The 26,663-nt window shown below is 45.5% G+C and overlaps 1 protein-coding gene across 3 annotated transcripts in view; it reads right to left on the reverse strand.

Moving 5' to 3' along the window:
• Positions 1–26,663, reverse strand: part of ADCY5 (adenylate cyclase 5) — a 383,952-nt gene that overhangs the window by 312,907 nt on the left and 44,382 nt on the right. The window lies entirely within an intron of this gene.

Below are 26,663 nucleotides of genomic sequence, written 5' to 3' on the forward strand. Positions count from 1 at the left end.
CTCTCTCTCTCTCTCTCTCTCTCTCTCTCTCTCTCTCTCTCTCTCTCTCTCTCTCTCTCTCTCTCTCTCTCTCTCTCTCTCTCTCTCTCTCTCTCTCTCTCCCTGCTGGCAATTCGTGAGCGGAGTGCAGTGTCATGGCGTCACCTTGTGTTGGGGCTTCATAGCTGTCCGTGTTCGTGGTTTGTCTCCCCACCCTCCCCTTTGCACGGTCTTTGTGTATTCCCCTTTCAAGCTCACCCCTCCCCCTCATTATTGAGACAGAGAGAGTGAGAGTCGAGAGAACGCCCAAGATGGTTCCGGTGTGGGTTCCCGATCGGGACGTTTCCCTCCTTGTATTTTTCACTTTCTGTTATATATTATAATCTATTTCTCCTTTTTTCGTTATTCTTATTATTAAACATATTTTTTCGTTTGTTTATTGGAGCCTCGAGGTCTCGTTCCATGACCTTTGGAACTCTAACCTGGAAACATGGGTTAGTTTGCTCGCCTCCATCGGGAATCGACGCGGAGGCCGTTATCCTCGCTGTTGGTGAAATAATCGGTTTGGGAATGTAAAAGCGGCTTCTCACATGAATAAATGTGCGGTAATCTTTGTTTCCACAGTAAACATGGTTGCTCAAGTCGTCGAGCGTGGGCTGTTTTTTAACCTCCTACCATGTTTGTCCAGGTGTGTCCTCTCGACACACCGGCAGTTCAGGTTTCCCTCTGTAATATTCCTCCGTTAATGAATAACACAGAACTGGTTAACAAACTTGGTTCTGTTGTTTCTTCAATTCCTATGATTCCTTTAGGAGGGAAAATAAATTGTTTAAAACATATCATGTCCCTTCTTCATTTTGTTTATATGATTTTACCGAGTGGTGTAACCTCATTAAATGCGGTTTTGCCCTTCAAGGTCGAAGGGTACATTTAGAGGGTCTTTGTCTCTATGGAGTCTCTAGTTTGCTTTGAGTGTCGCCAATATGGTCATTTAAAATACTCCTGACCGAATAGGTCCGTGGGTGGAGTCATTCGCCTGCCTGATGATGAACATCAGGGTGCTGCTGAGATCACCGTTGATAATGTTAATGGTATGGGTGCTGAGAGCACCACTGTAGACAAACAAAACAATAGGAAAAGAATCCTTCCATCTTCCCCCGATCTCAACGAGACAGACAATAAGGTCTTGGCTGGTCCCTCAACCTTCGCTCAAGTGGTTCGTCAAGGAGCACAACCTCCTCATCAGCAGTCACCTCCAGCTGAAGTAATTCCTCAACCTCCTCAACTTTCAGAGTCGGTTGAGGTTCGTGTGATAAATATCGGGAACTTTTGTGTTGTCCAGACAGCACCCGAGTCTCTTGGGTGTTCTGAGGTTCAACCTCCATGTAAGGTTGAGCCTCCATGTTTGTCCCTTGTTGAACCTTGTGTTGATCATGTCCCCCCCCCCTCCCTCTATGGGAAGCGGTGAATGTGTACTACCTCGCGATCTGTCTGTCATCGACTCATCCATTGAGGCAGCTAAGCCTTATCAAGCTCATCTGAAGCAGAATGCTCAGAATGAAATCTCAGAGTGTTGCTTTGATGAGCCCGTTTCTTCGGCAATGGATTCTCAACGTAATGATTGTGACTGATGGGGGTTCTTCTGTTGCCTCACTTAGTGATGGTGAGGCCAACTTCCCGTCAGAGCGTGTCTCTGGAGATTCCATCTCTCATTGCTCTCGAAGTAAACAATTAGGTTTTGATGCCTTGAAACAAGATTCTTCGACTACAGAGAGGGGCTGGGGACCTCAGTGATGACAAAAGGTGTCAACTCCTCAATGACAAACAAACTCTGCTTAAGGAACTAGTTCAAGGTGACGGTATCGGCGCCTTAGTCCGGCTGAGAGTCGTGGTTTACTGTCTGCAGACACATATTGTAAGGATTTTTTTTAAGTTTGAGAAGGCGACCAAGGCGAGCCAGCAATTGCTTCGTCTTCGGTCGAGTGATGGACATATTCTGGATGACAATACAGAAATTGTCCACTTTGTTCGAGCTTATTTCGAGAGTGTGTTTTCCTTTCAACCTAATGATATGCCTGCAATGCAAATTATTTCAGCTTATTTACCACCTGAGATAGATGAGCATCAACGACATTTATTGGATGAAAACATTAGCCTTAGTGAACCGAAAACTGCGCTGGATGGACCTTGTTGACCACGTGGCTCCTGGCTTTGATGGGTTGCCAGCTGAATTTTATAAAACTTTCTGGGATATGCTTGGTCCTGCTTTGCTCTCATTTTTGTTATACAGCCTCCTTGAGGGCTTATTCCCCCTTAGTTGTCGACGTGCAGTTGTTTGCCTTTTCTCAAAGAAGAGGGATCTGCAACTGATACAGAACTGGCGCCCAATATCTCTTCTCTGTGCGGATTATAAGATTTTTGCTAAAGTACTTGCGAACCGTGTAAAGACTTTCAAGCACGGTTATACTCGGGATGAATCGTATTGTGTTACGCACAGATCTATGCACGATAACATTTGTTTGGTACGAGACTTGTGGGATGTGTGTGAAATCCAACAACAATATACTGGTCTCTTTTTTATTGATCAGGAAAAGGCTTTTGACTCTGTTAATGATGAACATTTGTTTTACATTTTAAAACAATTTGGTTTTGACCCATCTTTTATTTATTCTTCTTCTTCTTCTTATTTCGGCTGCTCCCGTTAGGGGTCGCCACAGCGGATCATCCGTTATGATCCGCATAGTGATTTGGCACAGGTTTTACGCCGGATGCCCTTCCTGACGCAACCCTGGTCGCCTCTTACGACACAGGGATAATGATTGGGTTTCGCCATGATTCCGGGCTGCCCTACACCCTCTCATATCGCGGCCCAGCGCAGAGCTCCCGTCCTCAAGCGATCCTCCAACCCAAGCCTCCGAGTAGCCGGATTACAGGCGCACACCACTACGCCCGGTCCATCTTTTATTTATTGTGTAACTTTATTATATAATCATATTTGTAGCTTGATTAAAGTCAACGATGGTCTCTGTCTACCTTTGCGGATTGGGAGGGGAATTCGGCAAGGTTGTCCCTTATCTGGAATCTTGTACTCTCTTTACGTCGAGCCCCTTTTGATTCGTTTACGATCCTCTCATATGGGATTTCCAGTGACTCCTTCAGAAGAGTCCGTTATTGTTTTGGCTTATGCTGATGATGTCTGTGTTGCTGTTCGCAATAACAATGATATTACTATGTTGTTTGAATGTCTACATGTCTACTCTCAACCATATACAACACAAATCAATTGGTCTAAATGTAAAGCAGTTTGGGTTGGCTGTACACCACCTTCTGGCATTCCAACTCCCCCTATGAATTTGACATGGGTAGAAGAAAGTGTAAAGTACCTTGGTGTTTATCTCGGTCCCCCTGGCTTTGTCAAAAGGAATTGGGATGGTTTGCTCTATTCAGGAAAGCCGAGTAGATGGAGAGGAATTTTGTCCACTTTGTCTTTCAGACGTCATGCCTTGGTCATTAACGTAGTTGCCCCTCTGCTGGGCATAAGATGATTGTCCTGCAGCCACCTGTAACACTGGTGTCATTGAGCCAAAAATGTTTGCTTGATTTCTTCTGGGATGGCAAACATTGGCTTAAACCAGAGACTATTTACCTTCCACTAGGGGAAGGGGGTCATGGACTTGTAGACATTCTTTGTCACGTGATGGCCTTCCGTATCTCTACTGCTCGTCATTTTATATTTCTGGAGGCCTTGCTCTGGAAATCCACTGTGAGACTTAAATTTAAACAAGCCGGCATGCTGGACGACAACCGTGAACTCTTTTTCATCAAACTGCAACATGTTGGTGTCCTGTTGCTCCCTGACTTCTACCATGATGTCCTGCACGCCTGGCAGTTCATCTCAATAACTCGGCAAATGGAGACGTATAACAGAAAAGGTTCCTTCAAGAACCCCTTTTCTACAATATTCTTTTTCCTGAAATTCCTCGCTCACGTACCTTCATGCAGCATTCTTTGGGTGTTGGTGTGAGCACAACTTGGGACCTTCGTGATTTCAACAGGAACAGCTGGTTTTCTGCAGATTATATTCAAGAAAAAACTGGTTTCAGATCTTTGAGGAGTGTAGCCCAGGTACGACAGGAAGTCCTGCAAGTTTTTAGGCGCTTCGCCATGAGCTTCATTGCTGACATTGGTGGTCACCATACACCACCACAGTTATGTGCTAGCTATAACTTGCCAGGTGATAACTTCACAATATCTATTTTGTTATCCTCATCGTCACTCTCCAGTAAAGACAAAAAAAGACTGTACCGTTTGTGCCTTTCAATTTGATTTCCCTCATTACGGACTGCCTCATTTGGGGCTCGATTGAAAGAAAAACTGCGTTCTGGGCTTCCCTCCCATCCGCAATGGTCCGTGATGTACATTTCACTGCCTGGAGACTCGCCCATATGGTGTTGCCTTCCAATGTTTTACGACATCGGTTTAACAAAACTAATACAGAGACATGTCCTTTCTGTATGCTCTCTAAAGACCTTAGTCATGCATATGCAGATTGTGCGAGACTCACTTCTCTATTTGAGTAATTATCACCGCTATTACATAGGACGAACTTTTCTTTTTCCAGGCATTCTTTTTGTTTTTGAAATACCACTTGGTTGCAAAAAGAGCTCAGAGATTGCTCTTGACAATTTCCTGATTTATATCGCAAAACTGGCGATCTACAAGACAAGAAAAGCAAAGCTCCTTGCAAATGCTGATATTTTATCTGATGTAGCAGTAGTCTTTTAAGGCTCTTGTCATGGCTAGACTAGGTTTCTCTTTGGTGTTGTTGGGTTACACATGTTTGTAATTTTCGTTTTTATTTGTATGACCTCTGTGATTCTCTTATCTTTATAAATAAAAGAGCTTCAAAAGTTTAAAAAAAAAAAAAAAAAAAAAAAAACAAAAAAAAAAACCTCTCTCTCTCTCTCTCTCTCTCTCTCTCTCTCTCTCTCTCTCTCTCTCTCTCTCTCTCTCTCTCTCTCTCTCTCTCTCTCTCTCTCTCTCTCTCTCTCTCTCTCTCTCTCTCTCTCTCTCTCTCTCTCTCTCTCTCTCTCTCTCTCTCTCTCTCTCTCTCTCTCTCTCTCTCTCTCTCTCTCTCTCTCTCTCTCTCTCTCTCTCTCTCTCTCTCTCTCTCTCTCTCTCTCTCTCTCTCTCTCTCTCTCTCTCTCTCTCTCTCTCTCTCTCTCTCTCTCTCTCTCTCTCTCTCTCTCTCTCTCTCTCTCTCTCTCTCTCTCTCTCTCTCTCTCTCTCTCTCTCTCTCTCTCTCTCTCTCTCTCTCTCTCTCTCTCTCTCTCTCTCTCTCTCTATTCCCGTGGTTATTGTGTTCAACTCTTGCCCCACTGCCCCACTTTCAGTTTATATTCTCTGTCAACGGGCTCCTCCATGGCCTCAATCTTGCAAGGAAAACAAAAATATTGCAAATGCTTCGCAGATTTCTCGAATGTGCAAGTCCAAGCATTGCAGGTGGGACACTCAATGACAGGTGGTTCTCAAAAAAAAATAAAAAAATCACCTTTCATAATATGTGTAACAAATGTGAGAACATGAAGCTATTGTTTATTCCCTTTGAGGAAGATAATGGGCATGCTCGATAAAGTGAAACTATCCCACAGCTATGACAGCTATGTATAACTATATATATATAAAAGTATAACTGGATAGACGTAGTCCATAATTGATGAACAACCACTGCACATGTGAAATAAGTGCTGCAATAAAGTGCAACATGTAGAGAATATAACTTGAATTGGATTGACATCCAGAATATTTTGATTTGGTGTAATTTAAGACACTCAAGTACAAAGGGGGGGGGGGGACCATGCTGATGGGAAGCTCTCAACGGAAGACATGAACAGTCAATGAACAACTGTTGGTTCTTTACCCGAGTTTACATACTTTGTTTGCAGTACTGAACACTTTAAAATTGTAACAAAGCCAGCTGTGACTTAAGCTGTTATTATTCAGAAAGTACTTCATTCCTCTAGTTAGCAATTGAAAGTTGAAATAGATTGTTTTGCAGTTTATAAACTTTTTGTACTCCATTCGCATTTTCATGGGATCTTACAACAACATTGTAGACAGATGCACTTTCGAATCCCCTGTGAACCTCCCTGATTCCCAAGGTTTCCATCTTACCGCTTTGCTTTCCAGTCCTTCAAGGTGGCCAGCCACTTCGGTCTCACGCTGACCTTCAACCCGTTTAACAATCAATTATTATACTTTCACAAAATATGTGTCTGCACATTATATAATATGCACCTGTTTCACCACAATTCCATTATCAGGAAATTAACCTCTTATTCTTTCTCGTTTGGCTGCTCCACGATGCTCAAGTTCCACATAACAAATAGGTTGCAGAGCAAAGGCTTTGTAAACAATTGCAGGAAGAGGTACAACATCAGGAAATATAAAATAGCACGAGGAAGTCCCCTTTGCTCATTTATAAATAATCATATGTCCCCGAAGGCCATCGTTAACCCTCACAATGCTGGGAATTCACCTCGAGCGCCTGCACAGTCCAAACTTAACCTTCAGGTGAGGACACCTACAATGGAGCTTTTTGTATGAACACAAGACAATAAATGTTCACAAGAATAGCGCATTGTAATGTAAAAAAAAAAAAAAAAAAAGAGTTGTAATATTGAGAAAGGACATTGTAATCCCAAAGAAGTAACGAGGGAAAAAGTAAAGTACTTATGTCAATAAGTGATCAATGTGTTACGGTTCTCGGAACCTGATGGATACAACATACAGTTAGTTGTCCCGAGTCAGTTATTCCATTCTCTCCCTATCGAGTGCAGCCTGTGGCTGCTGGTTCCATCATTGGTTGGGACGCGGCGATGCCCCTGATGCAGTGTACCCCTTACCAGTACACTGGTACTCATTTTGCCGACCTCGGAAGGATGACAGGCTGAGTCAACCTCCTGGTGTATTAATTCAGCGGCCAACGGAGCTTGAACTCAGGACCACTCAGGACCCTAGGATCCCAAGCCACCACCCTAACCACGAAGCCAACACCAGGCGAGTTATCCCATTAATATACGTGTCGTTAGATCCCTTCCTTGTGTAGTGGGAAGACACGGGGTGCGTTGCGATGGGCTTTAGTTAGGTTATTAAATCATTTTTCCCTTTTATTTTATCCCCACTCCATTTCATTTCTGAGGCAAAATCCACGACAACCCACGGTACCCTCTGCCTGCTTGCCCCTCGTCTCGCTTTCCACAGCGTGACAACCCACGGTACCCTCCCCAACGATCGCTTCTGAGGCAAAATCGCAACGTGCACCATGGAGTAGACCGTGCACCATGGAGTAGACCGTGCACCATGGAGTGGACCGTGCACCATGGAGTAGACCGGCGCTTTGAGTATTCCACCGTCTACTCCAAACCAGAAGTGGGCGGTGAATCATGTTCGTTTTGCACCCAGGTGGATGGGCCAAACTAGCGTCTGGCCGAAACCCCACCCAGAAAGGCGGACCACATGAAGGCCTGGTCCAATCGGAATGCTCGGATCGGACGATGGCGTCGGTTTCGCTATGGCTCCTCCCCGAGCTCTGTGATCTATAAAGTACGGAACAATCCTCAGAGTTGGGTCGAGTTGGTTTTGCGGGTCGTTGGAGAGGTCGAGTTGGAATTGCGAGTTGTTTGGTCGTTGAAGAGAATTGCAAGTTTGAGAGGTTGAAGAGAATTGTTGTGAAAGTGTTCCTTCTGCCTGGCTCTCTCTGCCTACGTCTCACCTCGACGGCCCGCTTACTGTACTGGTCCTCGCCCACACGACCTCAACCAAACCTCTTGTCTGGTCCCGCCTACTGTACTGGTCCTCACCCACACGACCTCGACCAAGCCTCTTATCTGGTCCTGCCTACTGCTCATCTCTCACCTCTTTGGACTCTGCCAGACACGTTTACCACGCGTGCGGGGGTGGACCGAACCATTTTACTTTTGTCGGGTGCCACACCACGGAGCATCCTTTCCCTCAAAATGCTCAGGTACCAAAAACTGTGACCTCAACTCCCTCCCTCCCTGGATGCAAAAGGTCCGTTTTCTTTTCATTGGGTTTATTTTGTCTGAGTGTGTTGGCGCCTGTCCGTTAGATAAGCCTGTGTAATATATCCATTGTTGCTTTCATTAATCTCGCATTAAGTCTGCACTGTGTCTGCTTTTGTAAGTTGCTTGTAAAATTGCTGCACCCCACACCTCTCTCATCTTTCCCCTGCATTACATACCAAATAAAGCTTTTTGTTGTGCCACATGCTTTTCCCCGCTTATTGTAAATAAATAATAATTGGAGAAATGTTCCCAGCCCAGAAATATCTGCCATGACCTTTCCTGGGAAAGTCACATTTCCAACCTCGCCTCAAAAGCCAGTCGCCGACTGGGAATCCTCCATCGTGCAAAGTCCTTCCTCGGCCCTCTTGAGCTCCTGACCACTTACAAAGCTTTTGTCCGTAGCCTGATGGAGTACTGCTCTCCCCTCTGGGCTGGTGCTCCTGCCTCCCACCTTTCCCGGCTTCACGCTGTCGAAACCAGGGCATTTAAGATCATCGGCATCTCCCGCAATGAAGCTGAGTCTTTGGGCCTCTCACTCAATCACCGCAGGTTGGTCGGTGGTCTTTCTGTCTTCTACCGACTCCTCTCCAGCCTTGCCCCCCCTGCTCTCTCTGCAATTTGTCCCCACCACATTTCCACAGGGCGCTCAAGGTCCGCCAACAACGCCCTTCTGGTAAAACTACCAAAATCACGAATCACTGCTCATCTTCACTCTTTCATTCCTCTTTTTTCCCGCCTTTGGAATAAACTTCCTCACTCTATTCTTTCCCATTCTTCCCTCCAGGCTTTCAAAACAGCTGTTCACCACCACCTCTTATCTTCCCCCATCCAAATCCTCGATCTTTTCTACCCCCGATAATCCACCCAAGTCCACTTCCTTCAATTCCCCTGCTTTCCTTCCTGAAAGAACCTGTAATGTCCATATTCTCTTCGCCATGTTCCCCGTCCCATCCCCATCCCTCTCCCTTCCACAGTTCACCAAATGTGTCTGTTCCCCACTGTTTTGTCCCTTCCACTCCCATCCCTCTTGTCTCATGCCTCCTTGCTGTGAGTTGTGTGTTAGCTCTCATACGAGCCTCGTCCAAGGTATACAAAAAAAAAAAAAGCTCGCCTTTGTCTTTTCCTCCATTGGTCCAGCATGGTTCAGATCTAAGTTTAGCAAGGTCTTTATTCACAACAATCCGTTCCTTCGAGCCGGTAGGTCCTTGGCAGAGCCGCTCGGATGCATCCGATCCGGAAAGGTGACCCGTAGTTGGTAGAGTGATCCAGTTCGGACAAGGAGTACCAAGGGCGTGGTTCCCCGGTGGTTAAACCGCGTGGTTAATTAGGTAACCTGATTGTAGACAGGAGGACCCTGGGTCACGCGGTTGAGTTATTGGTGTCCACAGTCGGTTAAGCGACCTGCCGCGTCACGGAATTCTCCGTGAACGACGGCCTACAATTCCGGGGAGTCTGGTGGGAATCGACGTAGCTTTCCCCACCTAGTGGTCTTCTCACCCGACCCCGCAACAAATGCTTACAATATCCATTAATTTTCCTGAAAAGAAAAACCCTGTAAATTCAAACCACCCAGAAAGATCATGAAAAGAATTTTTAGATATGATCTTGAAAAATATCAGGATATCACAGTGATCAACAGAGAACAACAATGGCACGTGATTCATCAACACATTATGGGTGAAGATCTGGATAAGTCACTTATAATACGTACAATGTCATGCACATTATGTGTGAAAATTATGGTGCAAGTTGAGCTTTCTCGGCACTTTCATCATGACATCGATAAATGCAGAGCAAAGCTTTCCATATTTTTGAAGGTCGTGCAGAGTTGGGCAACCACTCCTTACACTCAGTGCAGTCCCATGGAGACTGTGGACCCTTTTATATAAATTACCCCGTGCACGCGAAGTGAAAAGTGGGGTGAAGCAATTGATATACTTCTGTCCGTCCATCCGTCCACAAACGTCATTATGATAGAGCAACAACTTAATTTAAATTGAATGTTATATTTTGAACATGAAGTGGAAAACAAACTTGCCGTTTAGCAATACTTCAGCTCTGAATTTATCCCGATTGCACATGCACAAAGAGGAGTGAGATGATATTTTAGTTTATCTGTCTGTCTGACAGTCAAACAAAATTGAAAAACATTCCAAACAGGAAACTTACTGTTTTTAAGGACGTCATAAAGGACACAAACAACAGGCATGAAGAACTAATGCAATGTGTTACATAAGGAGGAGTATCAGCCACTGCATCAACGGCGGTAAACTTCTGGAATTAATCTTTTTATATGACCTTGACAATCTTTATTTTATTTCAATGCAATTACATAGTTGAACATTGGCTAACACAAATCACCTTCTTTTTGCTTCCAAAAACATCCAGTTTTGCAGTACATGAACATGTTATAAAAGGTGATGTATAAGACTGCAACAACAGCACTAAACTTCTGGAGTTTTTTTTACAAACCTTTAAAATCATTATTTTATTTCAATCAAATTATATACCTGAACTGGGTCTGTCTGTCTGCCGGTCATAAGCACTGCTCATTCTACAGGCCACGCCGTCCAGCCAGCCAGAAATCGCCACCTTCTTTTTCTCTCCACGTAGGTCAGATTGTTTTAAAGGCCTCAAGTTCATGTGAAGACTGAACAACGCATATTCTATCATTACACTCTCCGCAGTGAGTGAACGATTCGCTCAGAATGTTGTAGCGGTGTACCGCTGTTGACAATGGGCGTTCGTCAAGTAGCTTTAGCACTCACACAAGCACTCCAATTAAATGGTTGATCAGAAATGGTTGGCCAGGCTGTCGCTGCATCCATATATATATATATATATATATATATATATATATATATATATATATATATATATATATATATATATATATATATATATATATATATATATACACACACACACACAGATCTGGCAGACGCAATGGATAGGCAGTTGCTCTGTGTGATAGGGTGTGAGGTCTTGCAGTGAATGAATTAAATCATATAGCTCAATGAAACTGGTTAATTTTTTTTGTTCCCTCAATATATTTCTCCAAACAGTAGAAAAAGATAAGTTTAACACTTTGGAAATTTCACATTTTCTTGTGTATGCACAGAGGAGGGAACATCTCCTTGCTTGCTTAAAGTAAATAGGTATATCGGCTTAGTTATGAGACTCGTTATTTCTTTAAATTATCAGATTTCACAACAGATTTCAACATTTATGTATCCTGGACGATATCCGCTCCTCAAAACCGAAATAATATTTTGATTATTTACTTTAATTAGTCCATGAGAGTAGATCGTGGAAAATCGAATCACACAATGCATGAAATCGCTCCAGGCTCCTAATTTGAAAAGGATAGTACTTACAAAAGTGATGTACACAACGATTAGTAGCTCTGATGAACAGGCATTCGATATGAGTGAGGAAAGTGAAAAAAAACACTTTATCGTGAAGAAATCGTTGCGGTCTGTTCTAAGTCAAGGCATGGTTGAGCAGGCCAAAAAATATGGCGGCTTCAGACCTCAGCGAGGTTACCCAGAAAACGCCTTAATAACCAGAGAGTGAGGTGGCAGAGGATCGCCTGATGAAGGATATAATTAAATAATGCCGTTAATTATCTTCAAAAGGCGAGTTTAAATTAACCCAAACACCCAATTTTCACTCTTGCACTTCATTGGAGTTTTCTTCATATGCATGCAAAGTTTCAGGCTGTCACACACACACACACACACACACACACATACACACACACACACACACACACACACACACACACACACACACACACACACACACACACACACACACACACACACACACACACACACACACACTGATTTCCCAACTGCCTGGATAATCAGCTGGGCAACGTTTTTCATTGAGGTTTCGATCCTTTCAGCCCAAAACCTCTCCAAGTGGCGGATCCACAACCCCCGGTTGCAGGTCCACATCAGTAGATTACTCAACATCAATGACAACATCAAAGTTGTGTCCACCACCTCAGATCATCCCCAATCCAAAACCATGATCTGTTCTACCCTCGTTAACCCCACCCCAGGTCCTCCTTCCAAATTTCCAGCTTTCCCTCCTGAGAGTTTCCTTCTGCACCCATCTTGTCCACCCCATGCATCCTCTCCTGCCCCCCCCCCATTCCTCCCCACATACATTGTTTGTCCACCTCCCCTTGTCTTGGCCTTCAGCTCAACGCAATGAGGCTGTCTGTAACTACGTAACTCTAGGAGGCTGTCTGTCTGTCTCTGTCTCTGTCTCTGTCTCTGTCTCTGTCTCTGTCTCTGTCTCTGTCTCTGTCTCTCTCTCTCTCTCCTGTTAATTTTGCTTGTTGTGTCCTGATTTGTTCAGTGTACTTGTACTAGCCCTTCCATGAGCTTCAACTATGTATCCAAAAAAAAAAACATTATTATGATACTACAATTAAAGTCAAAAGCTTCAAAATGTTTTTCAGTTTCAGTTTCAGTTTACTATTATTTTTCCCACATTTAACTCAATCAAGCAAATACAAGCAACATATCAAACAAGAAAAAAGAGCAATCAGAGATCGCAGACCCTTGCGAGGACTTGTTTTGTGTGATGTTTGTGTCGCTTTGTGTTGTGTACTTTGTGTGGCGTTTGTGTATTGGTGTGTTTGTAATTAACAAGGGACATAACTAGAAGTGCCACTTTACAACTGCTGGCAGTGATGTCCAGGTACCAAGACGTCCTGCTTTGATTGGACACCTGACCCTGACCCATGATATTTTTTTTATTACTATTCAATTGAATTCAGAATGGGATTAAAATAAATTCAATTCAGATCAAATGGAAGACCAAATAGGTACAGTCCTACATTGGAGGAGTCAGAAGGAACCCGAACAAGCAAAAAGCAAAGATGAAGTCATCAGGAGGAACCTGGATAGGATTCGCATTTCAGCTGCTACTCCTCTACCCTCAAACCCATCCTGGCACAGCCAAGTGAGCCTTATTAAAAAAATAAAAACCACATCTAAAAATTAAATAATTCTGGCTGCCAGACCATGCGTCCGATCAAGTTGAAATTTAAAAACATATATTCCCAATCGTAACTCAATCAAAATGGTGAGGTTTGAAGTTGATTGATTGTGTGTTTCAAGAGAAAGAATTTTTAAAGGATTTTCACTCAATATAATATGGCTGTCAGACCAATATGGCATCAATTATTCATGAATACCCTGGTGTCCCCAAGGCTTGGGAAAAATGTGTGTAAAGTTTCCCCTCGAAATGTAGAGCCGTTCTGTGGAAGAAGAATTTTATAGGTTTTCGGGTAAATCCAATATGGCTACCAAACCATGCAACCTATGATGTCATACATGTGAACCTTTTGTTCCTCATGAATAGGCGGTCATAAGCGTAAAGTTTCACCCTCGATCTGTTGAGCCATTTCAGAGAAGATTTTTGAAGGTTTAAAAAAAAAAAAAATTAACAATGTGGTTGCCGAATCACGTGAAAGATGACATCATCAAATATTTTTCTGTGGATCATTTTATCATCATAGATGACCCTCAAAAATGTTCATACTGATCACATGTAGCATTCCACATATGCAATTATGACATCATAATGAAGGCACCTATGATGTCATTAAAAAAAAATCACACTTATTCCCCATGAGTACTTGCTATGTGCTAAGTTTACATTTTTTCTTTGGTGCGCTTTCAGAGATATCAAAGTCCAAAGTTTTTACATTTTTTCAACATGGCCTATGACATCATAATTATCAATAAAACATTCTGCATGAGAAGTTGCTCCTGTGGTGAAAATTTCGGTTTGTAAACCAAGATAACTATATTGAAATGACCAGTTGTAGTTGTTGGGCAGACAGAGGCCAAACTGAAGGAAGCTAAGATAGAAATGAACAGAAATGGGGGAATGGGGGTTTAAGAAGGAGGAATCAGCTAGAATGCAGTTCCTTTCATTAGCATCTTAAAATCACTCATTATTCATCTATGATCTGTGATTACAATATCAATTTGCATTTATTATATACTTCTCCAAAAATAAGCTTTTGAGTTTATGTTTATGTTTATGCGGTGGAGAGCGGGTGGGAGATGCAGGAAGTACTGGGCGATTGAAAGGAGGCATTTGGGAAGCATGGGCTGAAGATGATCATGGAGAAGACTGTGGTGATATGGGTCGGGTAGCAGAGAAAAAAAATATATCAGGTTAGAGGAGAAAGAAATCAGACAGGGAAATAGGTTTGAGTATCTGGGAGGAAGAGTGACTGGGGATAGTGAGTCAGAGGCAGATGTGTGGAGGAGGATTCAGGTGGGTGTGAATGCGTGGAGGGAGTAATGGCAGACAGAAAGATATCAAGAAAATTGAAAGGGAAGATTATGATGTCATGTGTGACGTTGGTCTTCCTTTATGATTTGGAGACAGTTGCACTGACAGAAAGACAATGACAGAGGCTGCAGGTTCGCGAGAACAACTAGGTTAGGAGGATTGCGGGAGCGAAGAGGGTGGATAGAAGGAGGATAGATGAACTAAGGGAGGAGATTGGTGTGCAGATGAGCTTGACAGAGAGATTGGTGAAATGCCGGCTGAGATGGGCTGGATGCATGGTACTGATGGAGGAAGAGAGAATGGCAAAGAGAGTGGATATGTTGAGGGAGCAAGGTAGGAGGAAAAGAGGAAGACCGCAGATTGTGTGAGGATCGTGTGAGGAGGGATAGCCAGAAGGAAGGGGGTGGTTAGAGAGTGGGAAGAGTTGGCTGGGGACAGAGGGAGGTGGAGGAGTATCGTGGGTCAAGGTAAGGAAGATACTATGTGCCATTGGACCTCATCTCTTATAAAGGGAAGAGGAGAACAACAAGTTTAAAGCTATTTTCACCATTCGTTTGCCGAAGGCTCACTTCAAGTGAATTCCAAAATTTGGGTCCAGTATATGTAATCGTTTTGTTTGCAAAGGAAGCTCTTGTTTGGTTGTAAATGGTACAATTCAGCTTGTCTTGTTGAGTAATTATGAATGACTGTTTTTCACAAAAAATTTGAGCAAGTTTCTGGGGCATCTTATTTCGACTCAGCCAGAACATTTGTAATCCGAAATGAAAAATGTATACTTATTCTATTTTGAGAACCCTATTATAATAGAAGATAATATTTCTGAGTGTGCACGTGAACCTTCACTGCGTATAATTCGTATAACCCTTTTTTTGTAACACCAGAATTTTGTTGAGCTGTAATTTCAATTAGTTGCCTCAAACAACTCTGATGTCATTTAATCGAGACAAAATCAAGGTGGAACATTGTACAAGAATTGAATTAGGAAAATAATATTTTAATTGATTTATGACACCAATACTACAAGAAATGGATTTGCGTAAAGTAACTGTGTGCATTGTCTACGTCAAATTTTTATCAAGAGTCCAATCAATTATTTTCAATGAACCCTCAATATATTTGCATTGTCAAATAAAATAGGTCCAGGAAGCACAAAGACAGAGTTGCTGAAAAACATAAAATTTGTTTTCTCGATATTTAATGACAATCTATTTGCCTTTGGCCAATTGGAAACATGCTGAAGTTCTGCACTGAGAGTATCCAATAATAGATTAATATCACGATGAGAAAAGAGAAGGCCAGAATCATCAGCAAATAGGATGAAGGACAGCACGTCAGAGGCTTGATGAAAATCATTCCTAAAGAACCCGACAAATCGCATATTACATTGCAGACCGTCTAACAGCACAAATAATTTTCTGTTTTAAACACGTTTAGCATGGAATGTTTTCTTTCATTGTTTTTGCGATGTTTTTGAAACCCTATAAAATAATGGTTTCATAATATTTGGGTACAACTTTTTACAAATGCTGTGAAAATGGTTTGTGTTCGCTGGGGTCGACCTTTAAACCAGTGCGAGCCAAGGTTCGCCAAGGATGGCACCCAACGTACGATGCCTGATTGCACAAAGTGCTGTTGTTTCATTTCTTTACATCAATTTCAATAAGAAATTAAAGTTTTTACTGTGACATTGACCTTCTTCATGTGAAAATAATGCAGTGCAGAAAATTTCAGGGAGGTTTGTCCAGGGCTTTGGAAATGTATAGGCAGAGGAACACAACAAACAAGCAATACTCATAATAATAAGCAATACTCACTCAATCCATCCACTGGGACCATACTCTGTGCAGAGCGTTGGTGCTGCCTAAGCAGTCTCCTTGGCTATTGGGTACAATTCTGGACGGGTCGCCACTCCGACACAGGATACCAGCATGCTGGCACTCATTTTGCCGACCTCGGAAGGATGACAGGCAGAGTCAACCCCACCTGGTATTAATTCAACAGCCGAGTGGGATTTGAACTCAGGATCCTCGGATCCCAAGCCCACCACCCTAACCATTAAGCCAACACCAGGCATACTCACTCAATATTACACTCATATGTGTATATATACATATATATGTCATATGGCTACATAGTCTGTTCGAAAAATAAATAATGAATTGCTTGCCCCTCAATTACGAAGTCAGTTATTATGTGATCACTTGTAGACATAAGCATTGTGCATGTACAGTAGAATCTGGATAATAAGCGCATGTACAAATATAAGCGCATATGAAAAATCAGTGCAGCGGGCCTCCCAATTTGATTTATCCACGAAAAATAAGTGCATATTAAAATGTCATAGTAATCTTTTGAAAAATGAAAATATGATCAACTCAAGCACTCCAGTATTTCGTGTTTTATTAGAACATAAACTTTAATTCTGAATTTCTTACACATCTGGCACTGGTACTTACAAGAGTTGTACATTAAAAATAACATTGTTCATCCAGGGTCATAAAAAGGGTGTTTTATGACCCTTTATGATAAAGGATCATAAAACAACGTTTGTCATCATAATCAAAATGGACATGCCAGTAAAGCGTCGATCATACATACGCCCGTGAAAAGAAAATTAAAGATTATCACGTTTTATAACTGTTGTAAGAATCAGTTCCAGATGTGTAAGAAATTCAGACTTCACACGAGGACTTTGATGTGATTGGTGAAGAATGAGGAAATAATTGTTGAGAGTGCGAAAGGTTTGAAGAAGATGCGGAGCGGAAGACGGGCCTTTTACCCGGACATGGAAAAGGAACTTGTCGCGAAGTTTAAACACATACATGCTCGGGAACTGAAAATGTACTCAGAGTTTGTTTCCGAGGTACGGACTATTAAAATTGCAATGACATCAAAACTGACATCTGTGCAGCCAATCTGAAGAACATTTACCATTATAAGTGCAGGTTATGGATTTTTGAATACGTATAAGCACATATGTTAGGCTTTTTGGAAATAAACACAAATGGAAAATCAGCGCATATGTGTTCCACGAAATCTAAAAATAGGTGCATCCACTTATGATCCAGATTCTACTGGAGTACTGAATTAAAAATTCTTATCAATCAAGTAATCAACCAATCAAACAGTTGTGTGTTTTCTGCCTTTCATGCTACATCACAAGGCAGTGAACAAGAGGCGAATCAAAGGTAAACTAGAGGGTTCATAGAACACCTTACCCCATGCAGTATTGAGAAAAAAGAACATAGGAAAGGTCTTTTAAAGTCTTGCTTTGCGTTTTGCACTCACCAAACAGCGTTGGATGCCCCATATTTGGCTGAATGCTGAATCTCGCAGTTACCCTGCCCTCCAGGATGTGAGACAGCATAAATATTTTTCCAGGTACTGCTAAACGGAAAGTTTCTGAAAGGGCCAAGAAGGTGATTTGTGTTCTACATTGTTCAAGTATATAATTTAATTGAAATACAATGTAGGTTTTAAAGGCTGAAGAAAAAAAATAAACTTTTTTAGAAGTTTACTGCCGTTGATGCACCGTCTTTTACACAACCCTATTTAACACGTTAAATTAGTTACCTGTGCCCATTGGTTGTGTCCTTTATAACATCCTTAAAAACTGTAAGTTTCCTGTTTGGAATGATTTTCAATTTTGTTTGACAACACCAGGCAGGTACCCAGAGGAAAACAAAATTACCTTACTCTGTGCTCATGATTCCGTACATTTTGCCAATTTAGGAGTCAAAGTACTGCTAAACTGCAGGTTCATGATCTGATTCATGCTCTCCGGTGTTCAAAATATAAAATGTAATTGAAATTAGGTCGTACCTCAATCATAGACTGATGTCTGTATACAGACAGACAGACAGAGACAAAGTGAATCAAATGCTTAACCCCACTTTTCACTTTGTGTGTGTGGCTCAACAAACTATTCTCTTGTACGATTCCCATGGAACTTTTAATTTCACAATGCAACAAGCATCTGTTAATGTTTTCACAAGTCTCCTTTGAAATTTGAAAAATGATGCAACATGGATGGAAATTGACATTTTCATTGGGGCCAATAAAGGAAAACTAAGTTTCAGTGAGAAATCCAAGTTTGATTAATGACATCTCAGGATCAACCAAAACCTGTCGACCCCTTCCTTCATGGAGAAGCCTTTGCTAGGCCATCCTTTCAGAGTGTAAAGATTGCCGTTTCATCTGCAAGCACTTGCTTGCAAAAAAAAAAAGAAAGTTTAAGCCCCAAAAACTCATCGTACCTGAGAAAATTCTGAACTCCTTTCTCGACTTCCAGTGAGAAACTATCTCCTCAAAAAAACTGTATTTTGATTATCCATTTCAATCATCCTGGCATCATCATCATCATCATTCACCATTCTATGACAGGATAAGGCCAAATTATCCTGACATGATGATGTATGCATTCAAACTTTGCATTAACTCTAAGCTAACAGGTGTGGTATGATCACAGGGCTTTGTGGATGAAGATCATTCGAGAAGGAAGAGAAGAATAAAACTTCACAAAGTGTCCTGTTTTTAATTGAGTCATTGAATGATTGAGGAACTTACAAGGATGGAGGTACATGCAGTATGAGCAGTTCGCACATCGCAATGCATTGGCCACAGTGCAAGAGGGTTAATACCAAAACTCGTTACAATCCAAGTGCGGAATGAGAACTGGTCTTACATGGTGACGGCTCTTGTCGGTCTGTGTCAGCGAACAGGTAGAACAACGGATGAAATCAACAGGACGTGTTGACTATGGCATGCTAACCACCATGAAAAGGAGAGAGAAGCTAAAGATTCAGGCGTTAACCCTTCCTCAGAGGAAGAAAAAGCTTTTGTTCCGCCAAAGGATTAACACCCAAAATATCAGATTCTCCTTCCCATGGCAGTTACCATTCCTCAATTAATGTCCTTTTTATTTTCATCCATTATATTTACAATCCATCTCTGGGCATTGGGTAAGTATGGTATTGATGCTGTAGGGACAAGGAAAGCAGTAATAACGTGTGAATATGAAATGCTGTCCCATTTACAGCTGACTGCAATAACCAGGTGACCATATTATCAGTGAGGTTTAATATATATATATATATATATATATATATATATATATATATATATATATATATATATATATATATATATATATATATATATATATATATATATATATATATATATATATGTTGTTGTTCGTCTTTCGGCTGCTCCCGTTAGAGGTCGCCACAGCGGATCTTCCGTTATGATCCACATACTGATTTGGCACAGGTTTTACGCCGGATGCCCTTCCTGACGCAACCCTGGTCGCCTCTCACGACACAGGGATATGGTACACCTATTTTAACCCGGGTATACACCGGCCCAGTATACTGGTACTCATTTCGCCGACCTCGGAAGGATGACAGGCTGAGTCAACCCCCTGGTGTATTAATTCAGTGGCCCAACGGGGCTTGAACTCAGGACCTATTGGATCCCAAGCCGCTGCCCTAACCACTGCGCCAACACCAGGCTTATATATACTGAACAAAAATATAAACGCACCAAGCGCAAAAATATAAACGCACCAAGCGATTGTTACTATTTTCCCTCGAACTCATTAATACTAAATCTTCACAACAATTTGGTTATAGAATCCATGACAATTGAGCATTAAATTTCAAAGAGCTTCTTGAGAATTCTGGCGACAGTCTTTGCGCTACAACAGCCGACACAACCGAGGTGTCACTGTCAGAGTTCACACAGTCAGTAGCGGGTGTGTCCACCGTTGGCGTCGCGCAGAGCGGTGCATCTCCGGCGCATGGACATCACCAGATTATCGATGGTGGCCTGAGGGATGTTTTCCCATTCCTCCTGGAGAGCCACACGGAGCTGGCGGACGTTCTCTGGGACAGCGTAACGTTGTCGTACGCGTCGATCAAGAACGTCCCAAAGGTGCTCGAAGGGCGACATGTCGGGAGAATATGGAGGCCAGTCGAGGACATCAATGTCCTCCTCACCGAGGAAGTCCATGCAGATCCTGGCAACATGGGGGCGAGCATTGTCGTGCTGAAACGTCACATGGTGAAGGCGCACAAATGGCACGACGATGGGTCTGAGTATCTCGTCCCTGTACCGCTGCCCGTTCAAGTTGCCTTCAATGAAATGAAGCCGAGTGCGCTCTCCATGGCATATGCCTGCCCACACCATAACACTGGCACCACCGTGTGACACCCGACGAAGGACATTGGCGTCAGTGTAGCGCTCCCCAGCCAGACGCAGAGTCTGCCATCAGCCCGATACAGCTGGAACCGCGACTCATCGGTGAACAGCACTCTCCTCCATCGTGCGAGGGTCCAGCGCAAGTGAACATTGGCCCAGTTCAGTCGGGTCTGACGCTGGACTGCAGTGAGGTCGAGTCCCCGGTGTGGTCGGCGGGCTCGGAGGTTGGCCTCCCTCAAGTGGTTACGCACCGTCTGGGCTGAAATGCGCCTGTTATGCAGCCCGACAGTCTCATCGGCAATCCTCGTGGCCGGTCGGAGTCGATCCCGGAGATGTTGCAGCCTCATGTGACGATCCTGACCGGCGGTGGTCACACGTGGTCGCCGGGCATGTGGGCGGTTCACGGTGCTTCCAGTCTCTCTGAGGCGCGTTCTCAGGCGGCTAATGGTGGAGTGGTGGACATTGAAGTGTGCTGCAACGGCCCGTACTGAGGTCCCAGCATTCAGCATGCCAATGGCACGCTCCCTCAAGATTTGTGACATATGTGGCATGTTGACATTTGGCACCAGTCCACATTTTGGGGAGGCCTTTTATAGGGCAAGCTATAGGGAGTGTTTGTGTCCTGGTCACGCTCACTGACCATCACTCTGTCAAGCCCCATGGTGCTCATGGGAAGGATTACTCAACGTGTGAGTCCACACACTCAGAGTGGTCAATTTCAATGGGAACATCTGTCTTGAGCAAAACAAAGGAACCATTGCTCAAACATATCATCGGTTTGACCATTTTCCCATAATGGCAATCTTGACTTAGATATTTAGGTTGGTGCGTTTATATTTTTATTCAGTATATATATATATTGTTGTGGTTACCAAATTTGCAAACCACCATTCAGGTCCCTTAGGTGAGATATCTCGGTAAGTATATGTGTAGTTAGGCCCAAACCTGTTGTCTAGTGGGAATACATGTCATTTATGCGTGCTGCGACTCTTCAGGATAGCCGTTTTTCTTTTACTATCTTTATTTTGGACCAACCGCCATTGTTACCACCAACCACAACATCAACCACCCACCGCGGCGCCGCTTCACGTCACACCTCGCAACCGTCGCATCGCCACCGTTCTTGCGCCGCTTGTGGGTACCGGTGTTGGACTCGTGCAGGGCGCGCGCCGAACAGCGTGTACAAAACCACGGATTTTCTGCTTCAAAAACGGATCAAAAACGACACACGCCCACTTTTGTGCCGTCCAATCGGTGAGCGAGGGGCGATTTGGCCCCGCCTCCAGGGCGTTGGAGGGTGATCGCTATATGCAAATTTATGGATCAAAAAGCATTCACGCCCACTTTTTCTCGGGCCAATGGGGAGCGAGGTGAAAGGTCGAAGGGAGGGGGTCAAAGATGAGAGAGCGAAGCCATGGGGCTTATATAAGCGACCGCGTTCGTCAGTCAAGAGAAGAGAGAGTTAAGACTTCGCAGTCGGTGGAGTTGGGAAGAAGAAGCAAGAAGGAGTTGGTCGTCATCGTGTGCGTTGGAGTCGGAGCGGAGGGGACGGAGGTGTGGAGAGGCGGCGAGGGCAGACGAGGGGGTGCTCGCGTCGTGCAGGGAGCTGCACACCAGGGAGGCCGACGGCGCGACCTGGCCGAGGTGGGGACGCTCGTCGCGGGACTCGAGGCAGAGTGGAAATCCTCTATACCCCGAGCATCAGCAACCCCCTCCTGTTTCCCCCCGCGCTGAGATAGTGCGACCAATGGGGCCCCTTTCCCACCCCCTACCAGACACTGCCCGCGAGGCCCGCGGAGTTGAGGCACCATCGCCGCTCCGCGTCTCATCACCAGACGGGTAGGCCCGACCCGGTCTCGGCCTCAGGCCCGCCTCATCTTTGAGGGTATTCTTTTTCTTGGTTTTGGGTATGTGTTGTCGGCGCCGTCTGTGAAGTAAAATTGTATTAGTGTTGCCGTGTGCTCGCGTAATCGGTATTAGATCTGCATTGTCGCATTTGCTTTTTGTGTAAAAATTGCATTGTGTTTCTTTTCTTTCTATGTGCTTTTGGTGGAATTGCATTGTGTTTCTCTTCTTTTCTATGTGCTTTTGGTGGAATTGAATATGTGTGCTTTCCGTTCATCGCGAATAAATGTGCTTTGTGTTGAACTGTTTCCCGCTTCGCTTCGTCATTTCTTTCATTGAATCCTCATCTTGCTTCACGTAAAGGGTTGGTAGTGGGCTGAATACGCCCGATAATTAATCGAACCGTCGAGGCCGACGATAACACCGCTCGGTTATCCCGATAGTACGGAACGGGTCGCTTAAGTGGCCCGTGTCCGAAGTCGACCTGCGGCGAGGTGCGATCGCCCGGTCTACCCTCCGCGTGGGTACTTAGGTAGGTCGAATTTGGCGAGCAACCCTATCCCACGCGGGGGCTGATTGGCTCGATCGCGGTGAGACCGAAAGGTCCACCCGTGACTGGTTCCCGGCGTTAGTCCGAGAGGGTCACGACTGGATTGTCCGTCCGGTGGGCGACATGCCGCGATTCGAGTTACGTGGCCGTCAGCACGCCGGCGGGCGCGAATCCGTAACACTGGTGTCAGGTCGTGCGATACAAATCCATCGCCCTCCTCGCGGCACTGGTATCGGAGAACAGGAAAACGGGCTGTCCTGTCTCCAATTAAATTCACGGGAATCGGTCCAGGGGTTAGCTACGAGCTAACCTAAACGAGCGAGCTAAATTAACCCTTCACGAGAAGCAAGATGGCGTCTCAAGGCGAGCGGGAGCCGGGGGTATTAGAAATGGATGTAGAATGCGTAGGATCCATGGCCCAGGATGGAATGCCCGTGCAGGAACATGAACTCGTCCAACTGAACCCAGAGCCCGAAATAGGTGCGGCAGCGGCCGCGGTGTATGACACCTCCCCTTCCCCCCTCCACCAAAACCCTTCCCCGATCCCTGCCGAAACGGCTCACCCAAGCGCACCCGACATGGCCCAGCTATGCGCCATGCTGGTGGCAATGAACGAAAAGATGGATGCGAATACACAAAAATTGGATGCGAATACACAACAAATGAACGGAATGGAAACAAACATGAAGGAAGAAATGAAAAAGCTCCGGGGGGAGACGCAGAACATGGGCCGATGCCTGCAGGCGGGCATGAAGGCCGTGACCAGGGAGCTGGGAATGGCGACTCCACGTGTGGGACCAAACGAGCTGGAAGGGGGTGCAGCGGCTGACAGGCCCGCGGTGGAGGCGGGTAAGAAAATAATTCGGGAGACAAGAGACGAGGTGAAAGTAATTGGGAGGGAGAGAAAAGAACAATTAATACGGAAAGCAAGGATGAGGTACGCGGAGATCGTGAAAGAGCAAGGAGTGAAAAACAGGGAAGGACGGGAGCGACTTAAAGAGAAAGCAAGGTTGACCAACATAAAGATAAGGGAAAGACGCCAGAAAGAAGCGGAGACTAATAGACAGGAGGGAACAACAGAAACTTATAAATGTATAGAGACACGGGAGACAGAAAAAATAGAGGAGAGACTGCATGAATTGGACAAGGTTAGAGACGAACACACACACACGGAGGTAGTGGAGGATAATGGGGGTGAGCTGGCGGACTGGGTAGAGACCCAGTGCGAGCACCTGGATGGCCTCCTCCAGGAACGAGGGGAGGGAGTATGCCCCCTTGAGGCGAGTCACGACCAGGTGAGTTCGGTCGTGCTTTGCGAGGTTGAGGGGACGAGTGCTGTGGACAGGTGCACGGAGAGCTTGGGGGTATAGAGGCCCCGGAGACCCTTGTGGGGACACGAATCCCCAGTGTGGTTGTCCCTGTGTGTGTGGTGCAAGGTGTGAGTGCGTCCCCGTGTGTGGAAGCGACCCCGTGTGTGAGTGGTGTGGTGGCGATGGTGCCGGAGTACGTGCTTCCCAGCACGCCGTGTGTGGGTGAGGCACCGTGTGTGAGTGAGGCCGTGTGTGTGAGTGAAACGGCCAGTGTGGATGAGGAACCGCGGTTGAGTGCCCCCGCGTGTGTGAGTGAGGCACCGCGGGTGAGTGCCCCCGCGTGTGTGAGTGAGGCACGGTGTGTGGATGAGGAACCGCGAGTGAGTGGAGTCACGTGTGCGAGGGAGGTAGCATGCGTGAGTGAACGGCCGAGTGCAAGGGAGACCGTGTGTGTGAGAGAGCAGTATGAGAGGGAGATGTCGGTTGGCATGCGGGAGCACGCAGCCGCGTCTCCCGGTGTGAATGTGATGGAGTGGAGTGTGAGCGTCGTAACACGCAGGTGTGCGTGGGTCGAATGGCGACGACGGCGACATGGGAGAAACGAAAGCCGAGTAGCGGCTGTCGTTGTTTCGGGGACCGTGCCGGGTTCACCCAGCAGTGAGCACGAGGTCCGTGCTGTGCAACGCACGAGACCGCCACGTGCTCGCTTGCGAGAGTGAAGTCCCGGTCCGGAAACGCACGCGGTGGATTTGCCGATCCCGCGGACGGACAAAGTTTAGGCAGGTAAATGGATTTGGACCGGACGGGTTCTCCACGCGATCGTGTGTGTTAAGCTCCAACGGGCAAAGCACATGTGTTCGCGTGGGGAACCCCTCGAGACGTGGGGCTTGTGTTTTTTTTTTTATGCGCACGGTGACGTCATGGCTGCACGTGGGGTTGGAATCCGGCAGGAGGAGTATCTCTGCCGGATAGTACCGTCCAAGGAGGGACGAGGAACACGTGCAGCTGCATGACGTCACGGGCAGGTGCAAAGTGCGCGAGTTGCCGCGCTGGTGATGCGCATGGAAAAAAAAAAAAAAAAAGCAAGCCTCACTTTCGGGTGCAAAGGATTCCTGGGCAAGGGGTGGAAGACCCCCTTACCTGGGCACAGGATGGAAACTAGTTAGGGGGAAGGGTTAGCTTAGTTAGACCGACTTCATGGGGCAGGGGTAAGTCCTCATGGAGTCCGTGGAATGGATTAGGTAGAGAGATTTAGTGAGCTTTAGGTTGGGAAATAAAATGATTTTTTTGATTTATTTGGAGACAGTGACAGACTTGTGAATGTGTAGAGGGGACGTAGCTTAGCTACGTAGTGTTAAAAGGAACGTGCTGTAGTTTAAGGGATGACGTGGGAGCACGAGTTCGTTAGGGGATGAAGATAGAAGGATGGCAGAGTTCAGCGGTGTGTGTGTTGAAGAGTTGTTGGTGAGTTATGAGGTGAAGACATGTTGAGTGAGTGAGGCCAGCGGGTCTGTGTGTGTGGAGTGAATGGGGAATGCATGGTGCGATGAGTGATTGGGGGGAGGAGTGACTCCCGCCCAAGGGACCCCGGGGTCAGTATAAAGTGAGTTAGGGGGTTAGTCAAATTGAAAAATGGAGGTCGTTTTGTTGTTGGTGGGAAAGTAGGCTCGAGACCCATTTGGAGGGGTGCAGGAGCCCTGTTGACGGGCTTGGGAGCGTGGCTGCGAAAGGTGAGTATCGCTGAGTGGGTACCCCGGGCACCAGGCTAGTCGGCCGTGGTAGGCCAAGGGCCCATGGGGGGCCGGGATAGCGTAGTGGGCACGGGTGCGCCTGCTTGGTGCGGGGGCCCGGGGCGCCATTAGCCGCGTGGGCAGTGTCGTGGGCAAGGGTGACCCTCGGAAAGGGGCCCGGGAAGCCAGCCTGCCACGTGTGCGTTTCAGGGGAGGTGCCATGGGGGGCACTCCCCGGTGTTAGGGAGCTGGTAGGCTCGGAGGCAGTGTAGTGCCCGGGGGTGCCATAGCGGGAGATTCGGCAGAGGGTCGTGCCTGCCAAAGGGAGCCACGTGTCCCAGCCAGGAGACCGTGTGAGGGCACGGAGAGAAAATTGGGGGGCGAGGCCCGAAATTGTGAGGACACCAACACAGGCGACGGGAATCTGGGTTGTTAGAACCAATAGTTTAAGTGAGAGGCGCTTGTTGAAAGCCCCAGGGTAGTTTAACAGTTAAATGGTTAGGGTAGATTAGGAGATGTACCCCTCCGCACCATCCATCCCCTCGCTGTCGTTGTGGGCCGCTGAACCCACTTTGGTTATAGATCGCCGAACTCTGGGGAGGCCATTCTGAGGCTTGAGTTGGGCCTCGACACA

This window comes from Eptatretus burgeri, chromosome 3, assembly GCF_056783735.1.
Source record: "Eptatretus burgeri isolate ZD-2024b chromosome 3, Ebu_testis_v1, whole genome shotgun sequence".
NCBI lineage: Eukaryota > Metazoa > Chordata > Myxini > Myxiniformes > Myxinidae > Eptatretus > Eptatretus burgeri.